This window comes from Pinus tabuliformis, chromosome J, assembly GCF_031772625.1.
Source record: "Pinus tabuliformis cultivar Carrire ecotype Pingquan chromosome J, CPIR1, whole genome shotgun sequence".
NCBI classification, from domain to species: Eukaryota; Viridiplantae; Streptophyta; class Pinopsida; order Pinales; family Pinaceae; genus Pinus; species Pinus tabuliformis.
The window spans coordinates 401916357-401943450 of NC_142295.1; the positions used below are offsets into that span (position 1 = coordinate 401916357).

General features: G+C 36.9%; 2 pseudogenes; both read right to left on the reverse strand.

Moving 5' to 3' along the window:
* Positions 1-785: 785 nt before the first annotated feature.
* On the reverse strand, positions 786-2325 carry LOC149227493 (protein EXORDIUM-like 2 pseudogene; annotated as a pseudogene).
* Positions 2326-5374: 3049 nt separating this feature from the next.
* On the reverse strand, positions 5375-11407 carry LOC149227494 (chromatin remodeling protein DDM1-like; annotated as a pseudogene).
* Positions 11408-27094: the final 15687 nt, after the last annotated feature.

Genomic DNA, 27094 nt, shown 5'->3' on the forward strand with positions numbered 1-27094 from the left:
ATGTTTTGGCCTTGTCTACCCATTCCTCTTTTCATCGCAACCCTAAACTAGTGACGTGTGAGCATAATGTTTTGGCGCGACGTGTGCGGCCACAAAACTGGGTGCTGCAAAAGGTGTAACGGCAAAGCATACAACTTTGTACTCTGATTAGATAATTGAAGATTCATAGAGTCCGACGCAGGGACAGGCGGTTGTGCCTTGCTTGGGCATTCATGTTTCAAAAATTCCGGGAACGAACAATGAGAGAGACAACAGTTGATGAGCATTGAAAAATACAAAGACCAGGTTTCACAGCTATAAGCCGTATCTTTGTTAAGCAACTGGAAGATGAAGACTACAAACGGTGTCATAATGTATGTAGACCAGGTCTCACAGTTATAAGCCGTACCTTTGTTAAGCAACTTGACGATGAAGGCTACAAACGGTGTCATAATGTATGTGTGAATGGTAGGTAGCGTTGCAGTGTAACGATGGCAATTTTAAATTGATGGATAATTATTAAGAACACGCCTGGCTCATTCCATGTCAGCCCAAATGTAGGAACACCGTCCTAAACATATGAGCGAAAATACAAGGGACGTGCCATGAAAAATAACAGTAATATGAAAAATAAAGTCAAAAAATTGAAGCTGTCACATGGGTGCAGAATGAAATTCGGCAGAGAATCCTAACTACTACATCTAATATGTTTTTCTTGGGTGTATTAGTTTCAATATGTTTCAAACTTCCTAAGCAAATGAAACAACTGGGTTTTTAAAAGGGCTTTTCGCCAAATTTGCAAGATATTTCAGACAAAAGAATGTGTATTAATCTCTATAAAGAATAAAGAATATCTGTTGAAATGCGGCATAATAGATGCCACTTCTTCTGCGCCTAAATCTACCTGCTCCCTGCCTTCTTTAGGCAGGTTTAGGACAGCGACAACTACAAAAATGATTATATCAATGTCTTGCATGATTGGGTAGCCGGATCCCACATAGCTGGCAGCAGAAACTCCCTCCCATTAACCCCATTGGCATTGTAGCTTGCCCCCGTCGTTTTATCTACCTGAAGCTCTCCTGGGAACCCCGGATATGACCCCTTTCCGTAAATTCCCGCGCAGGCAGACACGGCCTCTAAAGGTGCGGCAGCATCCCCTTGGAAGTAGCCTGTGTCGAATGGATTAGTGGTTGCTCCTGCCAGAACAGTGGCAATGTTGATGATCATGCCATCGATGCCCACGTCTCCGTTTGGTGCCACCAGGGGAGGAGTCTGGGGTCCGTACATGGGCTGATGGAAGGGCCACGCGCACTGTCCAGGGCACTGACTCGCAGAATTCCCCACCCATGCGTATGGAAGAAGCTGTTGATGCTTCTCCTCATTCCCCATTATTCGGCTTCTAGTTGATTTCTGGTCCGATAATAGATTGAGACTGGCATGGAATCCACAGGAACTCATGCAGAACCCTTCCACTGTAACATCCTCAGATGTAAGCACCAAATACACAGCATTGGCACTTCCATCATTATTTTCCGGCAGAGGCAGAGGCAAAGCTCCCGACTTGACGGCCGCTTCAACCAGAGCAGCAATGTCAGTCCTCTTGAGTGACTTGCCAAGGGAATAATCTGAATCCACCTTCTGCTTTCCAAGCATTATAACACTGGAGGGAGCCGCCTTGTTTTTGGCTGCGCCCTCATACTTCTCGGTGGTCTTCCACCAGGTGGACGCGGAGGGCTGATTTGCTTTCCCCTCTAACGCCTTTTCCCCAAGAGACTGCAGGAAATCTGCCACAATGGAGCGTTGAACAGGGGTGAATTGCCCATAGAAGATCAAATGGACAGTGATCACCCCACTGGTAGAGAGCAGAGGACCATCATGGTAAGTCAAAACAACAGCCGGGTCTGCCACCAAAGCAGCAAGTTTCCTCGACTGTCCAGAAGAAGCAGCAGAAAATACAAATAACATCGCCATACAAACCGCCATATGCAGAATGGCGGTAAGTCGAAACCATGAAACAGAACAAGCCATTTTAAGGCAAGCTAATGAAATACCTTGCGACACTCCCTATCTATCAGACAGCCAGCAAATGCAAACTTTCTTGACAATCAAGAAAAAAAACAAACAATGCAACAGCGTCAGAATTCGTTACACCACTCTAGGAGGCAAGAAAAACAATGAACGAAGAAATTGGAAACTGGAAGAGGCTGTGTACTGAGAAGATGAGGAGGAGCGATGTATAAATAGGGGAAAGTGAAAGACACTGTTATGAAATGGTGAAAGCGATTGACAGAGGAGCGCCGCGCTGGCATGCATTATTATATATTTACGTTGTAGACTGGCAATTTCCAGATGCCTTCCTTGAAGTTCCTTACCATCCCCTTCACAATGACGACCTCCCTCATTACGGGAGACAGCTATCCTGGGGCCATTCGACATGCGATGATACGTGTCGGAAGGAACGGTCCCGTTCTTCTACGTTCAGCTTTTCCTGCAAACTTAACCTACGCTGTATACCGAGTTACGTATTACATCGTAGTCAATGTCCCGGTTGAAGTTAACTGCCCTGAAATAATAATAACAATGAACAGCTCATTCACCGCCTGGGATTCCCGGCCGATTTCTGCCTACGTGCATGCGTGCATTATTAAAATATTAAATGTCACGTCGTTATTAAACATTAAGAAAATATTATCGCTCCGAATTGCGAAGAACAAGATGAGCTGGCCCACGGGGTTGCTGTTTCCAGTGAGCTGCCAAGTGCAAGCAAGCTATCAAGCATTCACATTCACTCCACCTCGTCATTCATTTCTTAAGTGGAGTTCCCGTGACTTGTCCGACTGCAATTCATTGCGTGGACGGTGGACCTCAGAGCCAGTAATAAACATTTTTGGGAGTTTGCGTTCATCTCGAGATATTCCAGCAGGTATGTTTATCTTCACATAGACTTAGATTTGAATTGAAAATGTTATTCCGTTTGTGGGTTGAACTTGTTTATGTTCTGTTAGAGGTCCTAGGTTCACTTCATTATATCTTTATAATAATAATTATAAAAATAATTACTAAAATATTTAAATTTTTAGAATTTTAATTTAATTATTTATAAGGGAGTCATTTTGTTTTTTGGATGTGCCCTTAGGGATTTATTTTCTTTTTTAAATAAGCTATATTGCACATTAATACAATATGTTTTTATAAATATGGAACTTAAAAACCACAAATAACCTGATCTATCAAGTTTACCTAAAGTACCCAACCAAAATTAATAAAATTTCATATAAATTCAAAAATGATATATAAAATTATATTATAATTTTTATTTCATTATATTAATTTAAGTCAATGAAACATTAGATGATACATCACATAGCATTTTTATTATTTTAATTGACCGATCAAGATAACATTACATTACATCATGCATTACATAATGTTTTATAATATCACTATCATATTGGACTCTAGAGCAGTTCCACAATAATGTTATACTATTAATTCCAAAAGAATATTAAATATTTATCTATTTATGTTGTATTTATTTATTATTAGATTAAAATATATTTATCTAATAATTTAAATATAATTACTAAAAACAATCTAAATTAAATTATATCAATAGATGGCATAATATTTATATTATTGTAGTAATTTACAAATGTAAATAACAAAATGTTATATAACAAATTGCAAATGTGTTTATAATTTTTTTATGGTATAAAGTTATCATATAATTGTCTTTTTTTTTCTCAGGTATTTATACAGCTTGAGTGGGAGTAATGGTTAAGACAATGTGTTTCCTTCTAAAAGGTCACAGGTTCAAAACCATAGAGGGTAGAGTATGTATGCTTTGGAGTAATGGTTAAGGCAATGTGTTTCCTTCTAAAAGGTCACAGGTTCAAAACCATAGAGGGTAGAGTATGTATGCTTTGGAGTAATGGTTAAGGCAATGTGTTTCCTTCTAAAAGGTCACAGGTTCAAAACCATAGAGGGTAGAGTATGTATGCTTTCATAGACCGCGTAGTCAAGAGGGTAGAGTATGTATATTTTCGTAGACCCTTCTCAAGAGGGAGAGTGTGTATGAGGATAGAGTATGTAGAGTATATCTAAACAAAATCCCTTGTCCCACAAACAAAAAAGTCTCTAGCTAATCTAAAAACAGGTCTAATCTAAGAAAATAAAAAGTTACTAATTTCATATCATCGACCTAAGAAAAATGTTAACCCAAATCGTTCAATGCAACGAGTTTTATATGGAAGAGATAAATGAAGAGGTTGTGATATATTGTTACCTTGAAAGATAGTTGGATGTAATTGAAAATACTAAATTGTATTTTAAATATCATAGTTGGATCAAATATTAAATTGTATTTTAAATATTTAAATTTTAAAATGTATGTATGTATGATTCATTTACAATTTTAATGGTAATAAAAAAATTCATTCATAATTTCAAATTATGTTTAAAATATATAGAATTTATGAACTTTGAAAGTGTTAAGAAAGAGTCAAGAACTATTATATATGAGAAATAGAAGTTAGTTATCAAAAAAATGTGCTAATGATATTGTAATTATGAGTCACGAATTTTTATACTATTTAATATAAAAATTTTGTGTTCATAATTATGCCAAAGGTGTTTTCTCTATGTATTTTCATGTCCAAACATTGTTCACTAATTCGTCGTTCAACCTAATGGTATTTGACCACATGGTTCGTCCTTGAAACACAACCACACCATCGTTGCTCTTCCATTTCGTCGGGATATTGCTGTTACTCTTTCATTTCGATATGTTGAGGAACCCAAGTACTACAAGTGTTAAGAAAGAGTGAAGAACTATTATATATGAGAAATAGAAGTTAGTTGCCAAAAAAATGTGTTAATGATATCGTTATTATGAGTCACGAATTTTTATACTATTTAATATAAAAATGTTGTGTTCATAATTATGCCCAAGGTGTTTTCTCTATGGATTTTCATGTCCAAACACTGTTCACTGATTCGTCATTCAATCTAATGGTATTTGACCACATGGTTCATCCTTGAAACACAACCACACTGTCGTTTCTCTTCCATTTCTTGGGGATATTGTTGTTACGCTTTCATTTTGATATGTTGAGGAACCCAAGTACTACAATACGACAATACTGCATTTGGAGATGAGCCATGCAAGCCCGATCAACGAAACCCATTTCAACGTCTGTCCATCAGGTGTTTCACGGGCACAGAATGTCCCGATCATCAACATTAGGAACAATCATCAATACTTTCCGGTGGGTTTCTTCCTCAACCCGGCTCTCGCTTCGCTTCTCAATGTCATGTGCCCAAAACAGAAGAACAAAACGACCATTATAATTTATTTTTCAAGTCGCTGGTATCAGAAGAGAATTTTTGCTAGCCTTCAATTGAAAGACAACATACTCCCACCTTGTCCACTACGTACTGCTACCTTCCAACCAGGTCCTTTGAGGGGAAGAGTACCAGAATTTGCACAACTAGGTCCCATGAGAGGAAGAGTATCAGCATTGCACTTGCATGTTCAGCTAAATCATTTAGCATATCAAAATGGTCCATCAGCCTGATAAGATTTGATTCACTAACTTCACACTCAATGAGTTCCTCCTCTTCATCTTTTTCTTGTTGGATCAAAGCAAGTAGATCTAATTCCTCTGGCATGTTGGTATTTCGTTCTTGACAAAATTTTCCTTTCTCAATCACCAAATGCTCCAACTTTAAGTTACCAAACGCTACTTTAAGCATGCGACCCTCAACAAAATGGGTTGTGATAAGCCTATAAATAAGTATAGGTCATGTTTTTCCAATCCTGTGGCATCGATGCATAGCTCGCATATCCATTTGAGGATTCCAATCACTATCATAGATAATAAAAGTGTCTGCAGCAGTAAAATTGATTCCAAGACCACCAGCGCGTGTGCTTAGAAAAAAGATACAAAAGTTGATATCTGGGTCATTGAAATCCCTTATCTAATTTTTCCTATCCTCCAGCTTAACACTTCCATCAATTGGACAAACTTCATATCCTCTCACACTTAGATAGTATCCCATAAAGTCAAGAACTTTAGTCCATTGAGAAAATATCAACCTCTTGTGTTTCTGAGCTTTCAAATGTGTTAATAACCTGTCTGGCAAACCAAGTTTACCACATTGTTTAACCAACTGCTCCACTGGTGGATATTCAAATGTTTGATCAAACTGAAAACAAACCTCAAGTGTTCTGTTGACCAAATGATCTTTGATCTTCTTCTGATGTTCTATCATATCTGCATATAAAATTATCTCTTTTTTCCTGGGCAGGGACTGCTCAACCTCTTCTTTCAACCTTCTGAGAAGAAATGGTCTAAGGATCAAATGAAGCTTTGAAATTACTTGAACTTGTATTTTCTCTTCAATTTCTTCCTGCCTCATCCCATTGATTTGTTTCCCAGCTAGATCAAACCAAGATTCAAACTCTTCATGTTATGTGAATATTTGAGGCAAAATGAAGTTCAAAAAGGAACAAAGTTCCACCCAATTATTTTGTAGGGGTGTCCCAATCAAAAGAAACTTTGTTTCAGCAGGTAAGGTTTTCAATTCCCTCAACAAATTGCAGTTGGAGTTGTTTAATCGGTGTCCCTCATCAACAACTATATATTTCCAATCATAGCAAACCAAAGCCTTGCTATCATTCAAAACAACCTCATATTAAGCGAAAATGACAAGGAATGTTGGGCACACTGTGTAAGGCATGTGGGTTTTCCTCAACTCTTGTTACTCAATTTTGGAGGCAAGATAGATTATAGCATTCATGCTTGGAAAAAACCTATTGATTTCATTTACCCAATTTGAGAGAGTTGAAAGAGGATCAACTATTAAAAAGGGCCCATGCATGCCCATCCCCTTGAGATGAGCAAGGAGACCAATAGTCTAGGTTTCAAGGTTATTTTTTTTACAGGCTGGATCACTCTGGAATAAAGAAACCGAGTGAAGACGAAGGGTTTAGCCCTTACCCAGCCTCACGACCGGGTTTATCATCGTGCCTTTATTTTTTTGGAGACATTCATTTGGCTCTTTCTTCCCTCCATTGAAAGCCACATAACCACAAGCCTTACAAGGAGTGGAATTTTCATTAAGGGTTTTGGGCATTAAATAAAAAAAAAAAAAATTGCTCATCATTTCATCGTGTTTTTCTCTTTGAAACCCGCAAGCCATCAAGGGCTTCTCACATCTAAAATCAAAGGGTTTCAAACCTCATTAGTTACATAAATCGTTTATAGTTTTCAAAATGAATTTTTTGAGCCTACTGTGAATATTTGAAGGACTATTATATGTGTTTTCTAGTGGCAAAGGGGTTTTGAAATTCCTCTTTTACATAAAGTGATTCCTAACCATCCTGTAACATGGTTCCATCACAACTTTTGGGCTCAAGATAAATTTTCATAGTCTTGTTTCATTGGAGAATTTACTTCAAGAAGGTCGTGGGCTTTTCATTCATGCTTCAAACCTTTGAGGTTTTGTTAAGGGTATTAAGGGTCTTAAATGAGCAAGGAGACCAATAGTATGCACCGTCTTTCCTATACCCATTTGATCTGCCAGAATTCTATTGAGCCCATTTTTCCATAGAGAAATCAACCACTTTACAACCTTAATTTGATAGGACTTTAACATTCCCTTGATCAATATAGGAAAATGTTCCATCCGTTCTTTCCAGTTCCTCTCCTCCTCTCTAAAATGATTAGAAGCTTGAACTGGGTGCCTCCTATGCAATTCTTATTCATAGCATTCATAACATTCCCTCTGTTCTCATTTCAACTATTTTTTTCATTCCCTCTGTTCTCTCCACCTAGCGTAAGTTTTGTGATAAATGGAAAAAAATTGGGAGAGTGCCAAGAACTAGTAATTGTTGAACCTATCTACATCTCCAACTTAGGCGAAAAAGTGCAAGGTATGTTCCCTTTCTGGGGAAAATTGTGGAATGTAAGGCTATTGATTTATCATTCATATTTCTTTGAAAATGCATGTGTGAATCCCCTTCCCCGATTTCCCCTATGTTTGTGATCAAATGAAATCAATGCATTTATTTGACTGTATGACTGGCATCAATTGCTCCCTTATGGAATTTCCAACTACCATCCTTGCATATTCGTAATATCAGTCGCTTTTCTGCCACCACAATTTCTTGTGCACAATAGATATATATATATATATATATATATATATATATATATATATATATATATATATATATATATATATATATATATATATATATATATGATGTAAATAGCAGGCTTCGTTACTATCTTGGATCACATATCATCTCACTTAACATAGAGCATCGTTTGTTTTGTTGATTAAATGCTCCTCACTAAATGTTGGCTTGACATTTTTTAATCAAAATACTTTTTTAGCATAGGTTTTCTCTCCAAGTTTTTTCTTTTGCACATACAAGAATATGATGGGCCTTGGTTTTGATAATCACCAAATCACCATCAACTTAGACATTGTTCTGTGCTATTTTATTGCATGGGTTTAAATTTACTCTTTATCTCAAAATGACTCTTTGTACTCAGTATTTCTCAAGCCCTTAAGAGCCCTCAGTTTCAGGCCTGAACAAAGTCAATAGGTACATCTAATTCTCTATTTGACTCTTTTGACATAATTTTTGGTTATGTTGTCTTGAATTGGGTTGTGAATTGAGTTTCCCTCATGCTAAAAGCTTCATGCCTCCCTTGGATTAAGGATTCATAGCTTTAATACCTATGTACTGAATGTGGTTTTTTATTTCCTTAATTTGTATATTACTTCTTCCCTCACATTTCAAACTATCATTGTGATTATTCAAGGTACTATTGAATTGGTCACTCACATGATATAAAATCTCCCTATACACAATTGATTGACCATCAATTTGATAAAGTCACAACCTTTAGACCTTTCCTTCATGTGATAGCTTTGTAACTATTTGTATCATAACTGCAAGTCCTATATAGTATTTGTCATTGCAAGGTTGTTAATGTTGTCATATATTACATATTTGAGAACCAGGTCCTAACATAATATTGTTTATGCAATGAGTCGATCGTTAATCAACTTGGTGGTGTTGGAAATAATACTGAGGGGGGGGGGGAATCAGTATTATCTAGCAATTTACCAAATCTTCCTTATTTGATCTTTTGAAATATTCTTGCATATCAGTACCATAAAACAATGAGCATGAATAAAGAAAATAGACAGTCACACCAAAGAACACAAGATGTAAGGTGGAAACCCAATGCGGGAGAAAAACCACCTGCTGCAATAATGTCTCTATCTTCTTTCAAGAAAATCTTTTTACAATGATTTTGTACTGGTGCAGTCCTTTACCAGCACGCAGGCTGCAACCTGCAAAGAGCTACAACTCTTTCTCGTTTTCCAGACTTCTCCTGGAAGGGAGCTACAACCCCCTACTTCTTTTCAAAATGATCAACAAGTATACAACAGATACAGTCTACAACAGATATCAGATCAGTAATTACAGAAACAACCCAGAACACCTTATGAACAGAAATATACAGTTAACAGATCATCTTGAGACAGGGACGCATATTTTCTTTCTGTGGCCTGCGACTGGACGCAGTATACCTTATGCTGTTCTGCGTGCAGACGCACTGTTCCTTTTGCTTGTCTGCGACCGACGCACACATCAACACTATCGCGCCGCGTCTTTCGCTTCAGAGACGCACCTAATACCACAGTCGCGCCGCGTCCTTCGCTTCAGAGACGCACCTGATCCTTTACTGTACTGCGTCCCGGCGCACTTTCCCTTCACTGAATCTGCGTCCCTTTAGATATAGAAGATAAGAGGACTTCAGAACCAACCCAAACACTCAGATCCACAGATCTGATCATGCGCCATATAGATCGTAGTCCATTAGAAGATTTACCCTTAAAGATATGGACTAGATCACACCAAGAGATGATCAACCAAGATGATACTTAATCCAAATGAACTCCTTTGCTTTATATAGGCAAGCTTCTCCCCAAAGCGTGGAACAATACCACGAGCCGACACCAGAGAAACACGCAACCGTCGGCTAGATACCACACAAGAAGCCCCCACGAGCTTTTCTCTACCTTGAAATGTGTGCACTGGGCGGACGCACCTTCTGAACGGCTGGCCGGCGTCCCTAGACGCGGGTTCTGTATGGAATACCTGCGGGGACGCGCTTGCTGAACAAAATTTCCTGCGTCCTTCTTGATTTACCACCTGAAGGCGTTTGCCATCAAGTACAACACCTGAATCATAATGCCAACAGGTGGTATCGCTTAAAGGGTATATACACTATTATGCTATGTTTTATAAAACCCCTACATATTCATGTTAATCTTATGGGCATTCCACAACCTATGTCTAATATTGGCATATCCACTTGAAAAATATGAGTATAAATTTCCCTGAATTCATAATCTCATGCCAAAGGAATAATATTTGCAATATTGTCATGTCTGGTACATTGATCCAGGTGGATCTTCAGATACAATGGCATGGAAACTCAGAAATCAAAGTGATTGGAATGAAGTCAACTTAGGACCAAAATGTAGATCTCATCTTCCTGATTCCAATGGCGCAAACGGTACTTCAATCCGAGTCCGGATGATGGAGTTATTGCTAAAAGAAGGATTCTTTGATCCTTAAGAAAATGAGGATTTTCCTTTGAAAATGGGTCTTAAGCATTTAAGGCCAAATCACAATTGGAAGTTGCATAGAGATAGACTTAAGTGAGGAGAAGTGGAACCCACGATTGCCGATCTCCGATCAAATCAGATCGGCTGATCGGAGGCAATCGGATCGAAGGTCTTACATATATCGGCGAGCAGGCAGAGCGATTGGCAATTACATGATTGGCGATTAAATGATCGGTGAAATCACAATCAACGCGATATACGAGGGAACGCTAATGCGATTAGCTAATGCCAATATTGGTGATCGACGATCAATAATCAGGACTGTACACCCCCGATACGCCAATTGCAACCTCAGTGCGGACCCGATATGGATTATATGCCTGATTTGATGTTTTTTGAAGTCCAGGTGAATGGTTTTGGACTGGATTTTCAGTGTTTTTCGGGATTTTGAGGTCTTATCGCCTCAACGATAAAAATACCATTTAAAGAGGTGGTTGCGCCCGCCGATCCATCCACGATACAGGCCTCCATTATGAGCCAGACAAGCCCCGATTTGAATGGGATTCTGTCCAAATAATCCATTATAAAACCACGACAATTGGAAAGAGCGGAGGAGGCATTTCAGGCAGCACGCTGCTTCATTGGTAGGAGGCCGAGAGTGTTATTTTTCTGTGTTTAGATAGTTTACATGACTCCAGTCCCTTTGATTGCTACGGGACGCTTTGGTGTTGCTTACCTCTCCCTCTAAGGCATCCATTTCACAGGCCATATTGCAAATTGGAGGTATAAGCCTCTTGTGGACAATTGATGATTGTAATTCTCTTTTCTTTCATGCCATTTAATAAGAAAGCCCTCCCCATTGTTGAGCTAGGCCTGGAGACGTAGTCCGAATTGGACGAACTCTGTTATCAAGCCTTGATGTCTTCTTTTGTGCCTTTTATGTGTTTACTTCTTCTTTTCTTATGTTCACATTTTTGTGTTAAGCTGCAATTTTACATGTGATTCTTTTCTATACATCTATAAGCAAAAACATCCTGGATCAAGTGGTATCAGAGAAGGGCTTTTTAGATGTGAATTGCATGTTTGCATGCTAACAAGAGGCATACTTCAAAGAGGCAAAGGGAATCTAGAACCTTTCGATCCAAAGGCAAGGCATGAACCTCGGAGAAGAAACATGATTGAAGACGAAGCTCATATTGAAGAGGGGCGTAATTTCAGAAATACTTTCTATTTAATGGCAGAGAATATCAATTAGCTGGTTATAAGACTGGAAAAGCATATGAGAGAAATCCAGAAGAACAAGGTTTAGCACATAGGAATGGTGGAGAAGACCCCCCTCCTTCTCCTTCTAGGAGTGAAGGTGCTTCTTCCTCTCACCACCATAATCAGAGATATCCAAGGGATGCATCTAAGAAACCTTTTTTTAAATTAGATGTTAAATTTGATCTTCCTATGTTTAATGGTGAAAGTAACATAGAAAAGCTTAATAATTGGATCAGGAAGATTGAGGTTTACTGCAAGATTCAACAAATCATAGAGGATGAGGCCAAAATCCAGCTGGCCTCTCTATGGCTGGGCAACACAGCTCTCGTTTGGTGGGAGAGAAAATTGCAGAAAAGTAAAAATGTGGGTAAGCTATTTTCCTCATGGTCTAATTTTACTTCTGCGTTAAAGGAACAATTTTATCCCTTAGGATACAAACAGAAAGCTTTGATGAATTGGAAATACTTAAGGCAAGGCAAAGGGCAAGATGTTCAGATTTTTACAGAAGAATTTAGGAAGAAAGCACTGAATTTGGGTATTGCACTTGATGCACCTGAAGCTGTAACTAAGTATATTGGCTCACTGCATAGTTATATCAGGCATTCATTATTATTGTTTGAACCAACCACTATTAATTCAGCTAGTGTAAAAGCAATTCATATTGAGAATAGGGGCAAGAATGAAAGAGAGGATCAATCCAGAAAGCCACCATTTAAACCTCCCAATGGAAAATCCAAAGCGAAATGGAAAGGGAAGGAGAAGAAAACAACAACAACCAAAGAGGGTGAGCGGCCTTATTGCAATCACTGCAAGAAAGAAGGCCATGATGATGATTAGTGTTGGAAGCAACACCCAGAAAAGTGTCCAAAGAAGTACGGAGGAAAAGGGAAGCAAAAAAACAGTGGCATCAGCATAGCAAGACCTTGGATCAGATTCAGGAGATGAAGCGCTGGTCACAATAGTGGGAACAAAAGGTACCCTTACACCTCCTATTGATTCTAAATCGCATGAAAGCACCAGTTCTGTAGATGAGTCCCTCTCTAATGATAGAAAAAGAATTGAATTATTTCATATCAGAGTTGTAGTAAAGCATACCAAGGTTGAAACTCTGTTTGATACTGGGTCCCAAGCAAATTTAATTGCAGAATCCCTGGTAAAGAAGCTTGGCTTAGAGACAAAACCACACCCAAAGCCCTACCCGATGGGATGGATACATGATAAAGCTAAATTGAATGTAACCCAATAGTGTAAGGTCAAATTTGTGATTGCGTCCAAGCTGGTAGACAAAGAAGAGTTAGATGTTATACCACTGGATATCTGTGTCATGGTATTAGGGAACCCTTACCTGTATGATAGAAAAGCAGTCTTTTTCTACCATGAGAATAAATATCACATCACCAAGGATGGGGTAGAATACATAGTGTGGGTTCATCAAAATAAGATTAATGCCAGCCTCGTACGCGCTAGGCAGATGAAACGACTGGCGAATTCCAGTAAAAAATGCATGCTTATGGTCGTAAGGGAGAAAGGGGCCGAATTTACTGATGCGTTTCAGCGCTGCGATGGGAAGCATCAACGGGAATTAATGGAATTAATTTCTGATTATAATGAACTGTTTGAGGAGCCGAAGGGACTACCTCCGAAGAGGGAAATCCAACACGAAATCCAACTATTGCATGATGCCCCTCTGCCAAATATCGGCATGTACAGGATGTCGGCAGTTGAAATGGAGAAGATCAAGAGGCAAGTGCAGGAATTGCTGGACCAAGGTGTAATCAGGTTGAGTACCTCTCCATGTGGTTCATCGATCATTCTAGTGCCAAAGAAAGACAATAGCTGGAGGATGTGCGTGGACTACTGCGTGCTCAACAAAATATTGGTGAAAAATCGCTATCCCCTCCCACGCATAGATGATTTATTGGATCAATTAAAAAATGTTGTTTATTTCACAAAGTTGGATTTGCGTAGTGGTTATCACTAGGTTAGAATTGCGGAGCAGGACGTGTGGAAAACCGCTTTCAAAACCAAGCAAGGGCTGTTCGAATGGATGGTGATGCCATTCGGGCTTTGCAATGCTCTATCCACCTTTATGCAGGTTATGAATGATATATGTCAGCCTTTCATTGATGAGTTTGTTCTTGTGTATTTAGATGATATACTAGTTTTTGGCAAAAGTTGGTTTGAACATGTGAGTCATGTAAAGAAAGTGCTTGATGTGCTAAAGAAAGAAAAACTCTTTTTAAAATTGTCAAAGTGAGAGTTCAGGAAAACCTCTTTGGGTTACCTAGGTCATATTGTTGGTCATGGTTAGTTAAAAATTGATCCCGCTAAAATTGAAGCAATTGTAAATTGGCCTAATCCTACTAGTGTAACTGAGGTCTGTAGCTTTCTTGGTGCAGTCCAGTATTAGAGGAGATTTATTGCTAATTTCTCTGTTATTGCAGCACCTCTGCACACATTGACAAGTGTGAAATAGGTCTTCCAATGGTGAGGAAGACAATAGAAGTCCTTCGAAATGGTGAAGGAAAAAAATTAGCACCGCACCAGTCTTAGCCTTACCTGATCTCCAACAGCCATTTGAGATCAAAACCGATGCCAATTGTTATGCCATGGGAGTTGTACTAATGCAGCAAAAGAAGCTGATTTGTTACCATTCTGAGTAGTTTTCTTAAGCTATGATAAACTATCCCACCTATGACAAGGAGCTTTATGCCTTGGTGCAGAGTGTGAAAAAGTGGAAACACATCCTGATCGGCAAGGAGACCATCATCCATACAGATCATCAACCCTTGCAGTGCCTTCAGTCACAAACCAAGTTGTAGCAATCTCGTCATTTCAAGTGGATGGGCTTTCTTCAACAGTTTCATCTGGTAATAAAGTATAAGAAGGGCACTAGCAATAAAGTGGTCGATATGCTATCTTGCCCTCCTATTTCTGCTTCTGTTATTTTGCATAATGCTTCGTTATCTTTTGAAATTTATGCTGAACAATATGCTAATGATGATGACTTTAAGGAGGTTTATGCAAAACTAACCCATGGTTCATAGGTGGACAACTATCACTTGCAGGGGAAATTGTTGTATCACCTTGGTAAATTGTGTATTCCCACAAGAGAAAGAGTACATGTAATTCGAGAGGCCCACACCTCTCTTGTGTCTTGACACTTTGGCGTCAAAAAGACTTTATGTCATGTACAAAGATTTTTTTTTTGGCCTCATATGAAAAACATTGTGACTCGCTATGTAAAGGGTTGTGTGATGTGTTCTGTTTCAAAGCCCTCTAATAGAAAACTTGGGCTCTACACACCACTCCCTATTTCGAGTCACCCATGGGAAAGTGTGTCAATGGACTTTGTAGGAGGTTTACCTTTGTCTAGGAAGGGTCACGACTATTGATATGTCATCGTTGAACATTTTAGAAAAATGTGTATTCTTAAATGCCTTGTAAAAAGCAGATTACTGCAGAGGAGACTGCTTCTCTTTTCTTTCAGTATGTTTGGGTCCACTTTGGGTTACCCACATCAATTGTGTCAGATCGAGACTCTCGCTTCCTTGGGGAGTTCTGGACCAACTTATGGAGGATGATGGACACCAAACTAAAAAGAAGCACGACATTTCAACCGCAGACTGACGGATAGACAGAGGTTGTTAACTGTACCGTGGTACACTTATTACGAGGCTATTGTGGGAAACATCCCAAGTTGTGGGATGAACGTCTCCCCTATATACAACATTCCTACAACCGAGCAGTGCATTAATCGACACAACATTCACCATTCGAGACATGTTTTGGTTACCTACCAAAGGACCCTCTTGATATGGTCTTTGGAAGGGAGGATGGCTCCGATGGGCATAATGATAGGGACAAAGCTCAGCATTTCATTCAGTGAATCCAATTGATTCACCAAGTAGTGCAAGAGCGATTAGAAAAAAGTCAAGCCCGTTATAATGCTCGACATGATAAACACCGAGTCGACCATCAATTCCAAGTGAGCGACAAGGTGTGGTTCCACATCAGCAAAGACAGGATGAAGGGAGAAGGAAAGAAGTTGCGGCCAATCCGGTATGGACCATTCACCATATTGGAGAAGATTGGGAACAATGCCTTTCATCTTGACTTTTCAGTATATATGCAGATGTACTCAGTAGTGAATGTGGAGAACCTAAAGCTGTATGAACCACCTTTGATCATGAACACTGATGAGGTGGACACAGTTCCTATTGTCGATGATTTTGCACCAGAATATCTTGATGACTTTCCCGAAGACATCATCCTTGATAGAAGAACCAGGAATTCACAACGAGGAGATGTAGAATACCTTCGATTTGGATTCAAGGAATGCATCCCAGCAAGGTAAGATGGTTGGAGAAAGAGAAAGTGAGGGCACAGTTCCCTCACTTGCCAATTGACTAATGAAAATCGTTTGGCGGTCCAAAAGCTCCTCAATAGGGAGGATTGATCCATGTGGATCTTTAGATACAATGGCATGGAAACTCAGAAATCAAAGTGAACAGAATGAAGTCAACTCAAGACCAGAATGTAGATCTTGTCTTCCTACTTCCAACGGCGGAAATGGTACTTCAATCCAAGTACGGATGATGGAGTTATTACTAAAAGAATGATTCTTTGATCCTTAAGAAAATGAGGATTTTCCTTTGAAAATGGGTCTTAAGCCTTTAAGGCCAAATCGCAATTGGAGGTTGCATAGAGGCGGACTTAAGCGAGGAGAAGTGGAACCCCCGATCGGTGATCTCCGATCAGATTGGATCAGCGGATCAGAGGTAATCAGATCGGAGGTCTTACATATATCGGCGAGTAGGCAGAGCGATTGGTGATTAAACAATCGATAGAATCACAATCGGCACGATATATGAGGGAACGCCGATGCGATTGGCCGATGCCGATATCGGCGATCGGTGATCGGCGGTCGGTCATCCCAATAATCAGGACTGTACACCCCTGATACATTGATTGTGACCTCAGCGTGGACCCGATACAGATTATATGCCCGATTTGATGTTTTTTGAAGTCCGGGCGAATGGTTTTGGATCGAATTTTCAGTGTTTTTCAGGATTTTGAGGACTTTTCGCCTCAACGATAAAAAGACCATTTAAAGAGGCGGTTGCGCCCACCGATCCATCGACGATACAGGCGTCCATTATGAGCCAGACAGGCCCTTATTTGAATGGGATTCTGTCCAAAGAATCCATTATAAAACCACGACAATTGGAAAGAGCAGAGGAGGCATTTTGGGGAGCACTCTGTTTCGTTGGCAGGAGGCCGAGAGTGCTGTTTTTCTGTGTTTAGATAGTTTACATGACTCTAGCCCCTTTGATTGCTATGAGACGCTTTGATGTTGCTTACCTCTCCATCTCAAGCATCCATTTCACAGGCCATCTTGCAGATTGGAGGTATAAGCTTCTTGTGGACAGTTGATGATTGTAATTCTCTTTTCTTTCATGCCATTTAATAAGAAAGGCCTTCCCATTGTTGAGTTGGGCTTGGAGACGTAGTCCAAATTGGATGAACTCCGTTATCAAGCCTTGGTGTCTTCTTTTGTGCCTTTTATGAGTTTACTTATTATTTTCTTATGTGCACATTTTTGTGTTAAGCTACAATTTTACATGTGATTCTTTTCTATACATTTATAAGTGAAAACATCTTGGATCATACACCCTTAACTTTGAGCCTTGATAGGCAACACCGTGGACTTTATTTTTTTGCATTAATCATATTATTATGCCATGACAACCATTGGTATTCGAATTTATAATAATATTTTAAGATATGATATTTGGTATGTTAATACTGATATTTTGGTCTATCTCACACTACACAGTCAAAATCATGATATGAAATTATACCTCTCGCAGAGTCCTTCGCTCAACTTACTTTCTCTATAACATTCTATATCCAGAACCGGAAGGTAACTATCTGTTGATGGACACAAATGTATTAATCCCTCTTTTGCATATTTTTCAACATGTTGCTTTGCATTCAATGAGTTTAGTTGTTTCTACAATCATGAAAATATCATTGTGACCATATGCACATGAGTTTATATCCCTTTCCCTATAAATAATTTCTTTCTTGTGTGTTTCTTCTTCACTCATATTCTAGTAAAAGTAATTTGAATGAGTATTTCCTTACTTACAAAACATTATGACTATTTTTTCTACAACATGAGTTTTTTTTTAATTGTAACAAGCATGGAAAGGGAATGAACAATAAAGACAAAGAGCTAGGAATAAGGAGAGACAAAATGCCTAGGGCTCCAGTGGACTTTGATGGAGACTTGGAAGAGTTATGATAGCTACTGAAAACTGACATCATAAATTTAACCTGCCAACCCATTACCCAACCCCCACAATCATTTATTCATAAAAAAAACAACATTGTCATTCTAATGGCTCCTCACATTTCAACCCCATTTATTGTCCCTGCCAATAATGGTTAGTATAATATCATTCAACTAAAACCTTTACGGTCTATCCAGGGATGGCCAACAATTTATTTCCTCCCTCTCCACCCTCTTCTATGTCGCATGCATCACACCGGTTGTTATATGGTGCCTCACATATTGTTCCTACTCCTCAACCAGCAACTCAATATTCCTGAATTGTTATCCAACCTCCTCATCTTGCTACCAGTGAAGAGAAACAAAAGATCCAAGTCACAAAATCAGATTCCTCTAATGGATCATCTCAACAAAAACAACAAGCTAAAAGTGCACTGAAAAAAAAAAATGCATCACATGGGTCTAAGTGACAATTCATTTATAGTTTCAAATCTGATTTTGTTTGTGGATATACTGTGATTCTAGTTTGACCACTTTCCTAACATCATATTATTTCAATTTGTTTTTGGATTTCCAACATTTATTTTTAGCATCACTATTATTTTATTATGTGATAATACATGCATGGATGGATGGACAACATTGATTTTGTAAGACAACACATTTATTTTATTTTTATAATGCATGATAATTATATTTTTGAAGATATATATTCATGTATTTTGTTGATTATTAAGGATGATATTTGATGTTGGGAGGCACAAGGGAATCATGGGAGGCATAAAGTGGTTCTAGTTTATCATTTTAGTTTGATGGAGATGGTTTTGCACATTTCTTCTCACTTATTCATTGATATTCATGGATACATATGGATGATGTTTTTTGTCTTCATATTAGAGGAATGTGGTACTTCATGCAACATGGTTTATACCAGCATAGTTTATTTTGTCGTATTCTACATTGTGAATATATATGCGTGGTCAATGATTACTTCATATTATTTATTTTGAGAAAATGAATTAAGTTGGGAAGTGAAATATTAAATGGCTTATTTAAAGGATAGGATGGCCCCACCTACTAGGATATAAAGATAATAATGTTAAAAGGTTAAATTAATTTAATTTTTTTCCTTTAGAAAGCCCCATTCCAGCATTTTAATGAAACCCTGATTAGAAATTACACCATAATTAATATTTAAAGCACTTCAAATTCCAAAACTACCTTGAAGGCCCTTTAGATGGGAATGGAGCCTATGAAGGAAATAGAGAGAACATTACAAGGAAATGTATGAATTAAATATTTTCTAGTTTTCATTCCTTCCTTGATTTTTTTTTATGATTTACAATAAGTTGAACCAAAGGTGGTAGAAAATTATTTTCGAAGGGAAGACATAGTCCAAAAGGAAACTCCACTCAACCTTTGAGCACATATTTTTAGGTAACTTAAAATTATTGCTATTTATCTATTCCTAGAAGGTTTGAGTAAATTTAACTAGTGGTAACAACCATTACTCTTGCAAAGAAAATAGGTTGTCTATAACTGTATCAAATCACTTGAAGGTGTTTGAACGTTGTCTCATTACTTATCTCTTTCCAAGGGGTCTGTATATGATCTCTTTTACATTGAAAATATTTAGAATCTAGTTTGCTCAAATATTCTTCATAGGAATCTGCCATTATATTTTGCTGTACTCACATACAATTATTTAATAAATCAACATTTTTCTCTATCGTTTATTATGTATATTTGTCTTGGAACTCTTTACTTTTACCTACATTTTGGTCTCGTAATATTCATAAAATTAATCATAATTGAGGCTCTACAATTTTTGGGTTCGTAAGACTCTAGAATACTGATTAATTTGTTACCATTTGAGGTTTCGTTTCTAATTATGTTTGTTGATATTTTTGTATGAAAACTTTATTTCTATAATTTCTATGAAATATCAACTATATTTCTATATATACTAGTTGCAATTTTTAATTTATGTTTTTATACTCTGTAAATAAACATCCTTTTTATCAAAAACAATTTGTGAAATTTTATCTCAAATCAGTCACAACATTAGGGCATAACATAATGGGGAAACTTGTCCCACTATCTCACCTGCCTTGTGATATTTAAGGAGTTGATTGAGGGAAGCATAAAAACTTCTCCTTGTAAACATATATTTTGGGGACCATGATTGGGACCGATTAGTTCCCAAGTTGTCTTTAATTTTTCTTGGATCCATGACTGTCCAATTGACTGAACAACTTAATCTTAGATTATGACTTCGTGATCAAATGAATATTGCAAACTCATTACATGATTTTGTCCTCCTAATTCCATTTCTCACAACAATTCCACTAGAAAACATGTTTTTATTTCTTGAGATATTCAATTAAAAGAATGTAGGGAACCCTTTGAAATACAAGTTCACAAATGCGAGAACCTCACTCAATGTAGATAATCCGTTCATCAATATCCTTCATTGTTCCTCAGTATTTTCAATTTCAATTTAATTAATGACCACTCGACTGAATCAATAACCGAATCTTGTCCCTCAATCAAATTATCAAAGGAATATTGTGAATTCTCTGATTGATTACATCTTAAATAACACTCCTACTATTAATAAGTCAAAGCTAGATTGGGTTGTAATCGTTGGAGAAATTGAAGTTTCTAAGGAGAAAGAAATTATAAATAAGTAACATCACAAACATGAATTCCAGCGCGTACATGCTCTTCATCAATGATCAACGCATGAGTAGTGAACCTCGATCTTATAGATGCATTAAAGGTGAAATTCTTAAATATGCCCTTATCGGCAAAACTCAAAGATACAAGGTTATCTTAGAAGTCAAATACCAATGCCAGTTCTTTCAAAGTTTAACTGGCTCTTCTAGAACCTCCTTGTTAGGTCCCTATAATACTAGTATAGCCCCCATATTGTTATTCTTGTGCCCATAGAAGCCCACTATTGTTATTGTTGTTTTCTTACATTATTATTGTTATGTAGACCCTAATTATATTGTGACTCTTTAGACTCATATATATACCAAAGAGGTATTGTCATTTGTAGCATCCAAGAATTATTGACTTATGTGATGTAAACTTAGGTTCCCCCTTGAAGAGGATTATTTTCATGTCATTGATCTATACTTTCTGTATTTTTTGGATCTAGTTACATAATATTTGGTATCAGAGCTTTGGATCATAGGGTTTTGCTTCTCCAAACATGTCATCTTAGCATTTTCGCTATATTTGTTTTTTATGAGGATTCAGAAGCTTAAATTGTGACCATGTGGAGTGAAAATCTTGATAAAAATTGTGTAAAAAATTCAGAGCTTGGTTAGCTATATTCTCGAAGATATGGTTCAAGGAAGTTAGAGTTTTTATATGCTACAAAATTTTGTCTGAAACAAGTATCTCGGGGAAAATTTTCGTAACTTTCATTTTAGGAATCCAAATTGAATTTCATAAAAAATAGTTGAAATTACATAGGTTGTAGTTTCTTTGGTACTATTTTCAGGGTTGAAAGTTGAAACAAGGAAACATGTAATTCCATACAAGTTTCCTCTACTGAACTAGTCCATAAGAAGGTCATCTTGGGAGATTTGGATTAAATTTATCTTCAAGAATCCAATCTCAGCCTAATGGCAGGGTTGGAAATACGACATAGGGGGATAAAACAAGATGCAATTTCAAACCTTGGGAGTTTGAATTCATAGAGAAACAATAATTTCAAGATCAACCTATCAACAAACTCAAAATCAAACTCGAAAATGTGTGTATTTTTAAATTTTCATTACACTTATTTGAAAAATCAGTTTGAAGTGATTGAAAAGGCATAATGAAGCATAGATATAATTAATGAAGCATATATATAATTAATCAGTCCAAAATACCTCCCAAAAAATAAAATTACACATACATTAAGCACTTAGAAAGCTCTACTATGACACATGAAGAAGAATAAATGAAACATGATATATCAAAATTATAACACCAAATGCCATAATTTTTACTCTCATAAAGAACAACTAAACATGAATTGGAAGTAATGAATGTTTGGATGGATGGTTTAGAGGAAAAAATAAAAGTATACATGGAAGGTTTGAGGGATGGTTTAAAAGAAGAAATGGAAGGTTTGAAGGAAGGTTTGACAAAGTTGCTACAATAAATGCTTCCTAATGGTGATAAGGTAGTCCATAAAAATCATAATGAGAACAAAACGAATGTGAATCATGATTTTAAAGACTATAAATTTGGGTTGGAGACCCACCAAATTTTAAATATTGATAGGAGGAATTTTGATGGCAAGGATATGGTAACATGGATACTACATATGGACAAATTATTTGATCTACATGATGTTCCACGCACACAAAAGGTACACATTACATATTTATATTTAGAACCCAATCAGTTTGCGTGGTAATGATGACTTTGTTATCATAAATAAACTTTGAGTTAGACATTTTTTATGGAGGAATTGGTAGCACAATATGAGGATACAAAGAGCAATACCTTCTTTAGCGAACTAATAAATCTAAAAAAAAGGCTTCAATGGTGGAGCACATTGAGGACTTCCAAATATTGAATATCAAGGTACCTGATATTCCAGAGGAGCATATGATTGATGTCTTCATATGGACTTTAAAGGATAACATACAACATGGATTTCACCTTTGAGTACCTAATTCATTGGAAAATTCATTTGGGGTGGCAAGAAAAGTTGAAAGAAAAATTATGGAAACAAGGAGGTCTAGCACTCATAACTATAATGGTGTTGTCACTCCTAACCTCCCACAGCCTAAAAGGTTGACATAAAAACAACTAGACGAAAAAAGAGAAAAATGGCTTTGTTACAGTTGCGATAGAAAATATACTAAAGGTCATAAGTGTGATGCGAAGAAATTATTTTACATAGATCGTGAAGAGGAGGAAGAAAAGGAATCATAAACATTAAAAGAAGAATATATACATTAGGAACTAACCCCAGATAAACAAGAAATGAATCTGAACATCTATTGTAATACATTGGTAATAATTACCACTCCTCAAACTCTCAATATAGAAGTATATATCAAGAAGAAAAAGGTAATAGTACTGATTGATTCGGGTAGTACCCATAACTTTATTCATTGTAAGATAGCCAAGGAATTGAATTTCTTTCTATATCCAACACCAGAGTGTCAAGTGATGGTTTCAAATGGAGGAACTATAAATTGCTTAGGGAAGTGCCATAATATCAACCTAACCATGGGGAAATGTGTATGGAATAGTCCAATGATTTCGATTCCAATGGGTAGTGTTGATGTTGTATTAGGAGTACAATGGTTACAATCTCTCGAGAAGATAACTTTTGATTTTCAAGAACGTTTTTTGAATTTTTTTGTGAAGGAAAGGAAATTGAATTAAGGGGTATAACAGGGAAACTAGGGAAGATAATTATCTCTAATGGCATGACAAATCTTTTGAGGAAAGAATAATGAGGTGTAATTACACAATTATGTTTGTTAGAAGTTAAAACATCGAAATCATCCCTTTCTCCATATCTTTAAAGAGTACTGGATAATCATTCCAAGGTATTTGAGACTCTCAAAGGTCTCCCACATATTCATGATCATAATCATGTTATTAACTTTATTCCATGATGTGTTCCTTTGAGAGTGAAATCAAACTTATGGTTGCATAAATGATAGAGGAAGGTATAACTCAACCTAGCCAAAGCTCTTTCTCTTCTCCAATAGAATTGGTGAAACAAAAGGATGGATCATGGCATATGCGTCAATATTATAAATAGCTCAATAAGCTCACTATTATAGATAAATTTCCCATTGCTATCATTGATGAATTGTTGGATGAATTACATGGAGAAATTTACTTCACCAATTTTGATGTTCGTTCTAGATATCATCAAATTACAATGAAGATAAAAGAAATTCCAAAAACAACATTGAAAATTCATGAAGGTCATTATGAATTTTTGGTCATCCCTTTTGGTCTTACCAATGCACCTTCCATAGTTCAAGGTTAGATGAATTCCACTTTCAAACCTTTTCTTATAAAAAAATTGTTATTATTTTTTGATGATATACTAATCTACAACAACTCTTGGAAATATCATGTTTTGGCATGTTGACAGGGTGCTTAAACTATTTGAGGAGAAACATTTGTATGCAAAACCCTCCAATGTTTATTTAAGGTACAAGAAGTGGAATATTTGGGTCATATTGTATATCATGAGGGTGTTAAGGTAGACCATCACAAAATTAAATCCATAAAGGGATGGAAAATCCCCAAAACCCTAAATCATCTTCGAGGATTTCTTAGGTTGATAAGATATTATCGTAAGTTTGTTAAGAGTTATGGGAAACTAATATTACCTCTAACAACATTACTAAAGAAAGATGCATTTTTGTGGACTCCAAAAGAAACTAAGGCATTTGAACATCTTAAAGAGGTAATGTGCCAAGCTCCAGTCTTAGCTACACTAGATTTCATAAAAACCTTTTTTTGTGGAATGTGATACCTCAGGAAATGGAATTGGTGTTTTTTTAATGCAATAATGAAGAATCATTTCTTTTGAAATTTATCCAATCAATGGAAACTATTTACAAAAACTATTTATGAGAAGGAAATGTTGGCAATACTACATGCCCTAAGGAAATGACGCCCTTACCTAATGGAAGACACTTCAAAGTAAAAAAATATCATGATAGTCTTAAAGACTTTTTGGAACAAATATTATCTTTAGAAGAGTAGCAAAAATGGGTCACAAAGATTCTTGGTAATGACTTTGAAATCATCTACAAAAAGGGGAAGCAAAATATTGTTGCAGATGCACTCTCAAGGAGGGAAGAGGATTTGGAAGAATTGCTATATGCAATTTCTATTATCCAACCTGATTAGGCCCCTATACTACTAGTATAACTCGTAATTGTTATTAGTACAACTCCCTTATTATATTGTTGTACCCATGTAGTCCCCATATTGTTACTATTGTGCCCCATAGAAGCCCATTATTGTTATTATTGTGCCCTTACATTATTATTGTTATGTCGGCTCTGATTATATTATGACCCCTTAGACTCCTATATATAGAAAGGACGTCTTTTGATTTGTATCATCCAAGAATTGTTCATTTGTGTAATGTAAAGGAGGTTGCCCCCTCGAAGACGCTGAATTATAAGGCATTGATCTATCTTTTCTATCTTTTTGTGAGCTAGTTTCATAACATTTGGTATCAGAGCTTTGGATTCTAGGGTTTCGCTGCTCCAAATAGGTCATCATGGAATTTTTGCTATAAATTTTTTTCTGCGACGTTTCAGAAGTGAAAAAAAACCCATTTGAGATGAAATCGCGTTGAACCTCATATCGAAATTTCAGAGCTTTTTGCGCAATATTTGTGGAGATATGATCTAGGGAAGTTTCTCTTTTTGCAGACTCCCAAATTACATTCCAAACAGGTGACCTGGAGAAAATAATCATAACTTTTGGTTTCAGCATCAGATTGAAATTTCGTAAGAATTTACAGAAAGAGAACGTACTGTAGTTTCCTGTGTATATTTTTTAGATCATAAGGTCAAAACAGTGACACGTGGCACTTCATACAAGATCGCTCTTTCGAAAAGGTATATAATCAGGTCATCTTGGGAGATTGTGCATAACTCTTTCTTGGAGAATCTAAATTCGATCAGATAGGTGGCATTGGAAAGAGGACACAGAGGGCTACTGCAGATCACAATTTTAGAACTAGAAGAGTTGAAATTACAGAGTTATAGTCATTTCAATATCGAGCTCCTAAAATCAAGAAAAGGCGATATGAGGAAGTTTGATGGAAAGGATTCAGTAAATTGGATATTTCAGATGGAGCAATATTTTGATCTACATGGTGTACCAATGTTACAAAAGGTATGCATTGCATCTTCATATTTAGAACCGGATCAATTTTTATGGTGTAAGGGCTTTGTTCTCATAAACAACTTGTTACGTGGTCAATTTTCACGTAGGAAATGATAGCACATTATGAGGATACAAAGAGAAACACCTTCTTTAGCCAATTGATAAATCTAAAAAAAAAGGGTTCAATGGAAGAGCACATTGAGGACTTTCAAAAATTGAATAGAAGGGTAAATTATATTCCAGAGAAGAAAAGGATTGATGTCTTCATAGGGACTTTAAAGGATAATGTTCAACATGAGGTTTGTTTTTGGGAACCGGATTCATTGGAGGAGGAATTCGGGTTGGCAAGAAAAATTGAAAGTGAAATTATGGAAACAAGGAATTCTACCACTCACAACTATAAACATGGAATTGTTGTTTCTCCTAGCCTTCCACAACCTACAAGGGTGACACCACAACAATTGGAAGAAAAAAGAGAAAAATGGATTTGTTACAATTGTGATAGCAAATGCACTAAAGGTCATAAGTGTGCTGAGAAGAAATTATTTTACATAGTTTATGAAGAGGAGGAAGAAAAGGATCAAGAAACATCAAAAGAAGAGGATATACACCAAGAACCAACCCTAGAGAAAGAAGAAATGAATCCGACCATATCTTGTAAAGCATTGGTAAGAATTACCACTCCTCAAAGTCTCAAGATAGAAGGACATATCAAGAAGAAAAAAGTTCAAGAAGTGAAAGTTCACATCGAGAAATAAGAAATGAATCCAACCATATCTTGGAATGCATTTGCCGGAATTACCACTCCTCAAACTATCAAGATAGAAGGACATATCAAGAATAAGAATGTTCAAGAAGTGAAAGATCACATTGAGCATCAAGAAATGAATCCGACCATATCTTGTAAAGCATTGGAAGAAATTACTACTCCTCAAACTCTCAAGATAGAAGGACATATCAAGAAGAAAAAGGTTCAAGCAGTGAAAGATCACATCGAGCATC